Source organism: Notamacropus eugenii, chromosome 6, assembly GCF_028372415.1.
Source record: "Notamacropus eugenii isolate mMacEug1 chromosome 6, mMacEug1.pri_v2, whole genome shotgun sequence".
Classification (NCBI taxonomy): Eukaryota; Metazoa; Chordata; class Mammalia; order Diprotodontia; family Macropodidae; genus Notamacropus; species Notamacropus eugenii.
The window spans coordinates 359,299,644-359,310,697 of NC_092877.1; the positions used below are offsets into that span (position 1 = coordinate 359,299,644).

At 37.0% G+C, this 11,054-nt stretch overlaps 1 pseudogene; it reads right to left on the reverse strand.

Moving 5' to 3' along the window:
* Positions 1-243: 243 nt before the first annotated feature.
* Positions 244-10,820, reverse strand: LOC140512412 (alpha-enolase pseudogene; annotated as a pseudogene).
* Between the last annotated feature and the right edge of the window lie 234 nt (positions 10,821-11,054).

Genomic DNA, 11,054 nt, shown 5'->3' on the forward strand with positions numbered 1-11,054 from the left:
TATCCCAGTCACAAGATGATAAAGAGTCTTCCGAGAGAGAGCCAGATGATCAGGTAGTCTCCAGTATAAGATAGTTCTAATGAAGCAGTGAGAACATCACAAAAGTATGGAAGGGAGAGGGAAATTAAGCAGCAGAGGCCCCTGCCCCCAAAACAAGACTGATCTAGTACTTGATGATGCCCATTCTTAGGAGGGGAGCAGACTTCTATAGAAGTGATTGGTGCCTGCAAGCTCTTAGGTCCCCTAGCCACAGAGCTTAATTGGCCGAGGGTTTCTGAAGTTCCTTCCAGCAAATTTAGCCTTGTTGTCCAGCTCTTCCTCAATTCTGAGAACCTGGTTATACTTGACCAGATGCTCACATTGACAGACTGCACCAGTCTTGATCTGCCCAGGAGAGACACCTACCACCAGGTCTGCAATGAAGACATGTTCAGTCTCCCCAGAATGATAGGAAACCATTACTCCCCACCCATTGCATTGGACCAGCTTGCACACCTGGAGAGATTCAGTTATGGAGCCAATCTGGTTTACTTTAAGTAAGAAGCAATTGCAGGCCTTCTCGTTCACAGCCTTTTCAATTCACTTGGGATTGGTCACTGTGAGATCATTTCCTACCACCTGGATGCTGGCAGTGGAAGTGAAATTTTTTCATGCTTCCCAATCATCCTGGTCAAAGGGATCCTCAATAGACACTACTGGATCATCCTTGATGAGGCTTTTGTAGAGGTACCCAAGCTCAGAAGGGGAGATATATCTGCTGGAATCATCAGGAGACTTGAAGTCTAAGTCATATTTCCCAGATCAGAAGAATTCAGGGCAGCAACATTCATACCAATTACGACCTTATCAGTATAGCCAACCTTACCAATAGCATTCTTTAGCAGGTCCAGAGCTTCTTTATTCTCCAGGATGTTAGCCACCATAATTCCCTACATTGGTGGTGTCCTGTTTATATTTCTGTTCAATCATACTCTTCAGGTTGTGGTAGACCTCAGCTCCAATGTGCATGGCCTCCTTAAAGTTTGCTGCTCCAACAGGGACTATCATGAACTCCTGCATGGACAACTTTTTACCAGCATAGGAGCCACCATTGATCATATTGAAGGCTGAAACTGGCAGGATGACTTCATCATTGCCTGCAAGGTCAGCAATATGACAGTACAGGGAGACACCTTTCTCAGCAGCTCTGGCCTTACAAACAGCAAGAGACACTCCCAAAATGGCATTTGCACCAAATTTAGATTTATTCTCAGTGCTATCCATCTCTATCATCAATGTATCAATCTTCTCCTGCTCCACAACATTCAATTTCTTGCTAATAGTTTTGCTCACATGCTCAACCACTTTTGACACACCTTTCCCCATGTAATGAGTCTTATTATTTTCTCAGAGCACCAGGGCTCCATGGATACCAGTAGAAGCACCACTAGGCCTAGCAGCTTGGAATTGACCTTTTACGTTGGAGAGAAAAACTTCAACTGTGGGGTTTCCATGAGAGTCAATGATCTTTCTTGCCTGGATCTTTTAAATAGATATGTTGAATTTCTGTATAGGGCTTCCTCCACTGGGCTCACACAACAGAGGCTGAGGGGCAAACCTGTGTTTTCTATCATTTGTCCATATTAAGTTGTCATAACAAAGTCTGTTAGAGTCCAAAGGTTTCTTTAGACAGGGTTTGTGAACTTTTTAACTATAAATATTCTGATAATTGTACTTCAATAATAAGACTCTCATTTACAATTATACATATTATATAATTGTATATACATATATACATATGCATGTATATGTATAATTATATATACATGCATATGTATATATAATTGTATATATTATATGTACATATATATGTATTCACATATATGTACATATGCATGTATGTGTGTATATCATTTAAAAAAACATTATTCTGAGAAAAAGTCTATGAATTTCACCAGATAGCTAAAGGGTTCTGTAACAGATAAAAGTTGTAAAAAGTTTGTTAGACCAATATATTTCACATCATTTAGAGAAATCTGATGGTCACCATAACAACATTCCTTTGCTCTGCCTCTCTCCCAAAAGTATATTCAAAAGGAAAAACTGTCTCTTCAACAGGACATGATTACACATTTCAAGTAGCATAATGGAAAATATTGTCACTTTGAACAAAATTTGTATATATATATATTATATATATATGTACATATATATATAAAAGAGTCATTTCAATAAAATGAATTTTCATGGTTTATCTAAAGTTGATCTCTTAAGGATCTTAGAATCCCCTGGTACTTTTTTTTAGGACTAATGTCCTAAACTGAAGCTATATGGAATTGAAAAACAATACTTGTTTTGTTTTTGGTTTTTTCTTGAAAATTGTGTTGATTGAGTGTGGAGCAAAGATGGTACAGTAACAGCACGGACTTTCTAGAGGGCTCCTGCCAAGCCCAGTCAAATACCTGTAAAAAATGGCTCTAAAAAATTCTGGAGCTGCAGAACCCACAGAATGATGCAATGAAGCAAATCTCCATCTGAAGACAATCTGGAAGATCACCAGGAAGTCTGTATCGTGCCACGCTAGGGACAGGGTGAAGTCCAGCATGGGCCATGCCAGCACAGACAGGAACTAAGCAGGCCTTGGGGAGACTGAATCTCTCACACCTGTGGCAGTTTCAACCTTTCAGGACCCCAAAATACCGAGAACAAATTGGAAGGTTAGTGGAAAAAGCCTGTGGGAACAGTGTGGGAGAATGGAGTAGTCTGGTCCCAGCCCCAGGGCAGCAGAGAGGGAAGGAGGTGGAGGAACTCAAGGCAGCCACAGCAGCAGCAGGGACAGACACAGCAACTGTTTCTGAAGCTCTAGGCCCACAGATTGTGGGGAAGCAAGAAACTGACAGTACACCCCTATCCCTAGTGGAAGCAGAGATCTACCTTGACAAAGAGCTCAAAAGTCAAGTAAATGACTGGGGAAATGAGCAAAAATCAGAAAAAAAGTGTCAGATTGTGACAGTATCAGTGACAGGGAAGACGAAAGCATGCAAACAGAAGAAAAGTAAGTCAAAGCTCCTCCATCTAAAGACTCCAAGAAAAATTTGAATTGATCTCAGGCCATGGAAGAGCTCAAAAAGGATTTTGAAAATCAAGCAAGAGAAGGAGAGAAAAAATTGGGAAGAGAAATGAGAGTGATACAAGAAAATAATGAAAACAAGTCAACTACTTGCTAAAGGAGACTCAACATATACTGAAGAAAATAACACTTTAATAAATAGATAACTCAAATGACAAAAGAAATCCAAAAAGCCAATGAGGAGAAGAATGCCCTAAAAAGCAGAACTGGCCAGACAGAAAGAGATCCAAAGGCTCACTGAAGAAAATAATTCTTTGAAGATTAGAATGGAGCAGATGGAAGCTAATGACTTTATGAAAAATCCAAAAAAGTATAAACCAAAACAGAAGGAATGAAAAAATAGCAGACAATGTAAAATATCTTATTGGAAAACAACTGACCTGGAAAATAGATCAAGGAGAGACAATGTTAAAATTAGGGGACTACCTGAAAGCCATGATCAAAAAAAGAGCCTGGACATCATCTTTCATGAGATTATCAAGTTAAACTGCCCTGATATTCTAGAACCAGAGAGTAAAATAAATTTTGAAAGAATCCATCAATCACCTCCTGAAAGAGATCCCCAAAGAAAAACTCCTAGGAATATTGTAGCCAAATTCCAGAATTCCCAGGTCAAGGAGAAAATACTGCAAGCAGCCAGAAAGAAACAATTTGAGTATTGTGGAAATACAATCAGGATACCACAAGGTCTAGCACCTTTTACATTAAGGGATTGAAGGACTTGGAATATGATATTCCAGAAGTAAAAGAAGCTAGGATTAAAACCAAGAATCACCTACCCAACAAAACTGAGTATAATACCTCAGGGGAAAAAATGGTCATTCAATGAAATAGAGGACTTTCAAGCATTCTTGATGAAAATATCAGAGCTGAGTAAAAAAGTTGACTTTCGTACATAAGAATCAAGAGAAGCATGAAAAGGTCAACAGGAAAGGGAAATCATAAGGGACTTCCTAAAGTTGAACTGTTTACATTTCTATATGGAAAGATAATATTTGTAACTCTCGAAACTTTTCTCAGTATTTGGGAAGTTGGAAGAATTATATACATGTAAACGGAGGGCACAGAGTGAGTTGAATAGGAAGGGATGATATCTGAAAAAATAAAATTAAGGGGTGAGAGAGAAATATATTGGGAGGAAAAAAGGAGAAATGGTATGAGATAAATTGCCTCTCATAAAAGAGGCAAGAAAAAGTTTTTCAATGGAGGGGGAAAAGGAGGAGGTGAGAGGGAAAAAATTAAGTTTACCTTCATCACATTTGGCTTAAGGAGGGAATAACATTCACGCTCAGTTTGGTATGAAAATCCGTCTTGCACTACAGGAAAGTAGAGGAGGAGATAAGTGGGGTGTGAGGGGATGATAGAAGGGAGGGGAAATGAGAGGAGGGAGTAAGTAAAAATGAATACTTTTGGGGAGGGACAAAGTCAAAAGAGAGAATAGAATAAATGGGGGGGCAGGATAGAATGGAGTAAAATATAGTTAGTTTTTCACAACATGACTTTTATAGAAGTCTTTTGCATAACTATACAAGTATAAACTATATTGAATTGCTTGCCTTCTCTGTGGGGATGGGTGGGGAGGGAAGAAGGGAGAGAAGCTGGAACTCAAAGTTTTAAAAACAACTGTTAAAAATTGTTTTTACATGCAACTGGGAAATAAGAAATACAGGTAATGAAGTACAGAAACCTATCTTGCCCTACAAGAAAATAATGGAGATAGAGATAAGGGAAGGGAGTGGGTGTGATAGAAGGGAGGGCACATTGGGGGAAGGGGTAATCAGAATGCACCATATCTTTGGGTGGGGGGAAGGGAGAGATGGGGAGTAAATTTGGAACTCACACTTTTGTCAAAATGAATGTTGAATACTAAAAATAAATTAATTTACAAAAACAAAAAAAATAAGAAAATCGTTTTGGTTGTTTTTGGAATAAAGTTAAATCAAGGGAGATTCAAGTAAGAGTTGCTTTTATCATTTAATCAAAAATAAATCCTTCAATAAAAATTATTATTAAGAAAGTACTACATTCCAAATGCAAGACTAGGCACTCTGGATACAAGGATTAAAAAAAAAGGAACTGTCCCTTTCCTCAAAGAGATTGTATCATATACAGGACATATGTGCATACAAAAGATATATTAAAATACACAAATTCAAGGAATATGGAGAAAGGCAATAGTAGATGATAATTAATATTACAGTAGGGTATTACTTAGAAAGCACCTATACATCATCATTTTGGAAAAGTACTTTCTCAAAGGCCAGCAGAATGAAGTCTGAGACAAACTGGAACAACAAATTGTAACAATTAGATATTGGCCCTGTGGCTGCCTATCGTCTGAGGACCAACCTAGTTTAACTTGCAGAAATCCACCATCATATTGGCTGAAGAGCAATCATTTTTGTAGTGACAGAAATACTAAAAGTTTACCCAAAACAGAGAAGGTTGCCATCTGTGTTGGCAGAGGACTTGCCCAGGTATACAAAATCACACTTGCTGAAGAATAAAGATCACAGAACTTTTAAGGTCAACAGAAACATACATTCAAAATTCAAGATCTCCTCCCCTAATTTCCCTTCCTCTTATTGGCCAGTTCCTCCCAGAATCTCAATTTAAAGGAAAGAGACCATTCCAACAGTTTCATTACTTCATTCTACCATGGGTCCTGTTTCTGACTATGGATTTCTTTCTCCACAATATCCATCATGAGTTCCTCCACTACCCCTCAAATTTTTTCCCCTTTCAACTTCCTTCTTGTGTTATCTGCCCTCATTAGAATGTAAGCCCCTCAAGGGTAGGGACAGTTTTTCTTTTCTTTGTTTATTTGTTTGTTTGTTTCAATTATATGACCAGTATCTAGCATATTTTTGGCACGTTGTAACCACCTATTATAAAGCATATTGACTTGTTTGTAATTGCCATGGAAAATTTCTAGATGAAGTGGGGGAATTGAACAGCTGATCTGGGTCTCAGTTATGAATAGCAGTCCTGGGGTGAGAAGGAGTGCTGGTGTGGCAGAGCTGGAGGCAGCTGGGGAGAAAGAATTCTACTCCTAGCTCCCGGGCAGAAAAGAGTAGTTGTGGTTGCTCACAGACCAGAGCACAAGGCAGGAGAGGAGTAAACACCACTCTCTTGACAATGCAACTTAGGAGGAACTGAGAACTCACAGATCCCTAGAGATATCTCTGAAAACAGCTGCATGAAACCTTTGAAATTTGGACTAACTGTAACTCAAAGCTTTAATAATGAATGTTAATAATTGTTTCAGCATGCAACTGGAAAATAAGATGTACATGGCAATGGGGTATACAAATCTATTTTTCTCTACAGAAAAGTAGAGGGGAATGATGATGGAAGAAGGGGGAAATAGAAGGGGAGGACAGACTGGAAGAAGGGATGGAGGGGATGCATGATGTCCTAGGGGGGAGTGGGGAGAGATGGGGAGAAAATTTTGAATTCAAATTCTTATGTAAGTGAATGTTGAGAACAGAAAAATAAATAAATAATATATATATATATATATTTTAAAAAGTCATTGTTGGTCTACTTAAAAATCATTATTCAAAAAGAGCTTAGGCATCATCTTCCAAGAAGTTGTCAGGGAAAACTGCCCTCATATTCTAGAACCAGAGGATCAAATAGAAATGGAAAGATTACATTGGTCATCTCCTGAAAGAGAATTCAAAAGGAAAACTCCAATGAATTTTATTGCCAAATTTCAGAGTTTCCAGGTTAATGAGAAAATATTATAAGCATTTACTTCTAATAACCCTCTCCTTCCATTTGCCCTTCCTTCTATCATCCCCCCCAATCCCTCTTATCTCTCTTATTCCCCCTACTTTCCTGTACCATAATCCATATTTTCATACCAAAATGAATGTTGTTATTCCCTCCTTGAGACAAATGCAATGAGAGTAAGATTCACTCTTTCCCTCAGGAGGGATAGCATCAAAAGAGAGAATAGAATAAATGGAGGGCAGGATAGGATGGAGGGAAATAGTCTTTCACAACTGTTATGGAAGTATTTTTCATAACTACACATATATGATCTATATTGAATTGCTTGCCTTCTCAGTGGTGATGTGTGACAAGAAAAGAAGGGAGAGCAATTGCAACTCAAAGTTTTAAAAATGAATCTTAAAAAAAATGTTTGTACATGCAACTGGGAAATAAAATATACAGGCTATAGGATATAGAAATCTATCTTGCCCTACAAGAAAATAGATGGGATGGGGATAAGAGCAGGGAGGAGTGTGATAGAAAGGAGGGCACATTGGGGGAGGTGGGTTGTTGTCCTTCCTTCTCAAAGAGGACCAAAATGACATCACCATAATAAAGTCAAGGTTCAATGTATCTTACTGTGACTGATCAGACCAATACAAGCTCAGAATGCTGTCCCACAGATTGGGCACAGATAGCCCCTGTGAACATTTGGGGTGGATGCCCAAAATTTGCGCATTCTGCATTTACTTTGTGCTGTTTCAATTCTGCTTTGTTCAAAGAGCACCACACCCTTTCTGATGTGGGCAGGCCATCCTGAGTGGTCTTGGGCCAGTGTCTCCCATGTTGCACAATCAAATTCAAAATTCTTGAGCGACCTTGACAATGTCCTTGTTTTGCTTCTTCTGATGACCGTGTGATCACCTGACTTATGCAAGTTCTCCATAAAAGTATTTTTGGCAAGTGTACATTTTGCATTCAAACAACGTGGCCAACTCATCAGAGTTGTGTTCTCTGAAGCATAGTTTGAATGCTTGGAAGTTTAGTTCAGCAAGGACCTCAGTGTCTGGTATCTTATCCTGCCAGGTGATCTTCAGAATCTTCATAAGACAGTTCAGATGGAAGCAAGTCAGTTTCCTGGTATGGTGCTGGTAGACTATCAATATTTCACAGGTACACAACGAGGTCAGTACAATGACTCTTTAGATCTTCAGTTTGGTAGTTATTCTAATACCTCTTCTCTCCCATACTTTTCTTCAGAGCCTCTCAAACTTTGAGCTAGCTCTAGCAATGCATTCATTATTGTCAATGTGTACATCGCTGGAAAATACATTACCAAGGTAAGTGAACTTATCCACAGCATTCCAAACGTCTTCATTGTTGAAGAATTTTTCCTAGGCAGTTCATTGATGGCTTGCTCATTTTCTTTTTCTGAGATGGGGTTATTTAAGCATTTCACTTCCTCCCCTGTTAATTGGCTCAAATTATACATTTTTGAAACATGCATCTATTTCATTTAGATTGTCAAATTTATGGGCATACAATTGGACTAAGTAATTTCTAATTATTGTTTTAATTTCCTTCTTGTTAGTGGAGAGTTCACCCTTTTCATTCTTGATACTGGTAATTTGGTTTACTTCTTTCTTTTTTTTAAATCAAATTGATCAAAAGTTTATCAATTTTATTATTTTTTATAAAACCAATTCAGTTTTATTTATTAATTCAATAGTTTTTTAATTTCAATTTTATTAATCTCTACTTTGGTTTTCAGTATTTCTAATTTGTTATTTACTTGGGGATTTTGAACTTTTTCTTTTTCTGGCTTTTTCAGTTGCATGCCCAATTAATTCATCTCTTCTTTCTCTATTTTATTCATGTAGGCATGTAATGATATAAAAGTTCCCCTAAGAACTGCTTTCACTGAATCCCATAAGTTTTAGTAGGTTGTCTCATTATTGTCATTTTCTTTAATGAAGTTTTTGATTGATTAAATGATTTGCTGTTTAATCCACTCATTCTTTAGAGTTAGATTATTTAGTTTCCAATTATCTTTTGGTATATCTTTCCATAAGTTTTCTTTTATTCATGTGTTTATAATATTTCTTTTTAAGTGTATTAGGAATTTTTGTTTCTTGACAGTATATTTCTAGAGTTATTTTTTTAAAATCTGCATTAAGGCAATCTTATTGCTATAAACTCTTCCGCTCACTCTGTTTTCTCTTATTTGTCACTTTAGTTTCAGTTTTGACTTAATATTCATTTTTTTCTCTTTATCTTATTTAATTCTTCACTTCTCAGTTAAGGATACTAAGTTCCCCTGTCCTCTTTCCACTTGTGCTTTTTAGGCTTTTTTTTTAAATCTTGCACCTTTTTTTCCAAAAAACTGTTTCATATTCATTCTCTTCATTATTTTCATTCATTTAATTTCTATTTCTATGTATTCAAAATACTTATTGTTTGATTCATGGACCTTAAACTTAATTGATTCCATTTAAAATTTCTGTGTTCTTTACCCAATTATATTTATAATTCCTTCTGTGAAAGAATTTTTATATTATTCCTTTGTGTTCTTTGCCACTCTTTTCTCCCCTGTACTTCCATTTCAGAAGTTGCAAATATCTGTAGGAGATATTGAGGATATATTTAGTGTCCCATTGTGGAAATTTCCCTGAATTCTTGCTCATGCAATTCATTTCTACTGTATACACTCATAGTCTCATCATTGTCTTCTCATTTATCTTGAACTTTTGCTCTCTGGGGCCATGTCCTCTCTTCTTTTTCTCCATCAACTGCTTCTAGATGAGCCATTCATCTTCTCCTCAGCTAGAATGATAACCATGAAGTCACAACACACTCTCTGAGGTAGTGGTCTCATTGGACCCTAAATGCCCTTCTATTATATCCATGGTCACTATATCTTCACCCCATGGCAGTGCTCTTTAGTAGGATCCTCTCTTATGACTAAATCAAAGTTTTCCCTTTTCTTTCACTTCATTTCAATAGCTCACTTTGCCACCTCATCCATTGTACCATAACCCCTCCTTTTACTGATAAATCATGTGTTACAATCTATCTTCTATACGCCCAGTCCCTTTTATTTACTCTCTTATCCTTCATTTCAGTGTCACCGCCCCCCAAGAAAGATTCACCCGTAAGGGTTAATTATGAGATCCTCTATCAGTAATACTATTTAGGATCCCCTTTTTATTTATTTACTCTTGTTTACTTTCAGCAATATCTTAATAGTTCCTCTATTTTTAATTTGTTCTTGTTTTTAATCCCACAGAGGTCTTTCTCTTCTAGTTTATTTATTGTCCTTTTGTTCTAGAGCAATTGATTCCATTATCAGTGCATTCATTGGTTGCTGTTTTTCTTGACTTTTCATGTATTTCTGACATCTTGGGTATTTGCAAAGCAAGTAATCTCCTGAGGCCTGATTTTCTTTGTAGTAATGTATCAAATGATTATTTTTAATTAAGCATACATTTTCACTGATTGTTAGACTCAGATTTGCAGACAATCTCACCTTGGGCTGAATATAGAGCCTCTTGGCTATTGATCCATTCCCTTAGATGTTTTTTGATAGATGTGTAAAACGAACTTAATTTTCCATTATTCTTGAAAATCTTTCCCCAAATCATTCAAAGATTTTTATTTTCTTTTGTAATTGTAATTGTTCAATTTAGTGAGTATGTTTTGTGAAATTTCAAATAGTCTGGACCCCTTCCCAAGTACCCTCTGTCCTTTAGTTCTCTGTCTGATGAGTGTGGCAACACAGTGCCATCCCTGGAAGAGTGTGTTTCTACCTTCCTATATGTGCCTTCTTCATGAGGGTGAGTAGAAATTAGCTTGGCTAATGTTTACCAAAGTTTAGTAGGAGAAAAAAATAGAAGCAAGAAGAGCTGAATATTTTTACCTTTATTCCCCATCCTTCACCATCATCATCCCATTCACCTCTAAGAGTAATTTTACTTTGTCTTTGATCTACCATTTTTCAGCATATGAATAGATGTCAGAATCAGACATAATATTTTTGGACTAGGTAATTCTCACATGAGGTACCTTTATATATGAATGCAATTTGACAACTTTCTGAAACTTATAGTCTTTACTTTAAAAACAAAACAAAACAGTCTTATGGAGTTGTGTAAAAATGAGAGATGAAATGACTAGCCCAGGATTGCTGATATGCTGCTGTTGTTGCTACTTCTTCTACTACTACTGA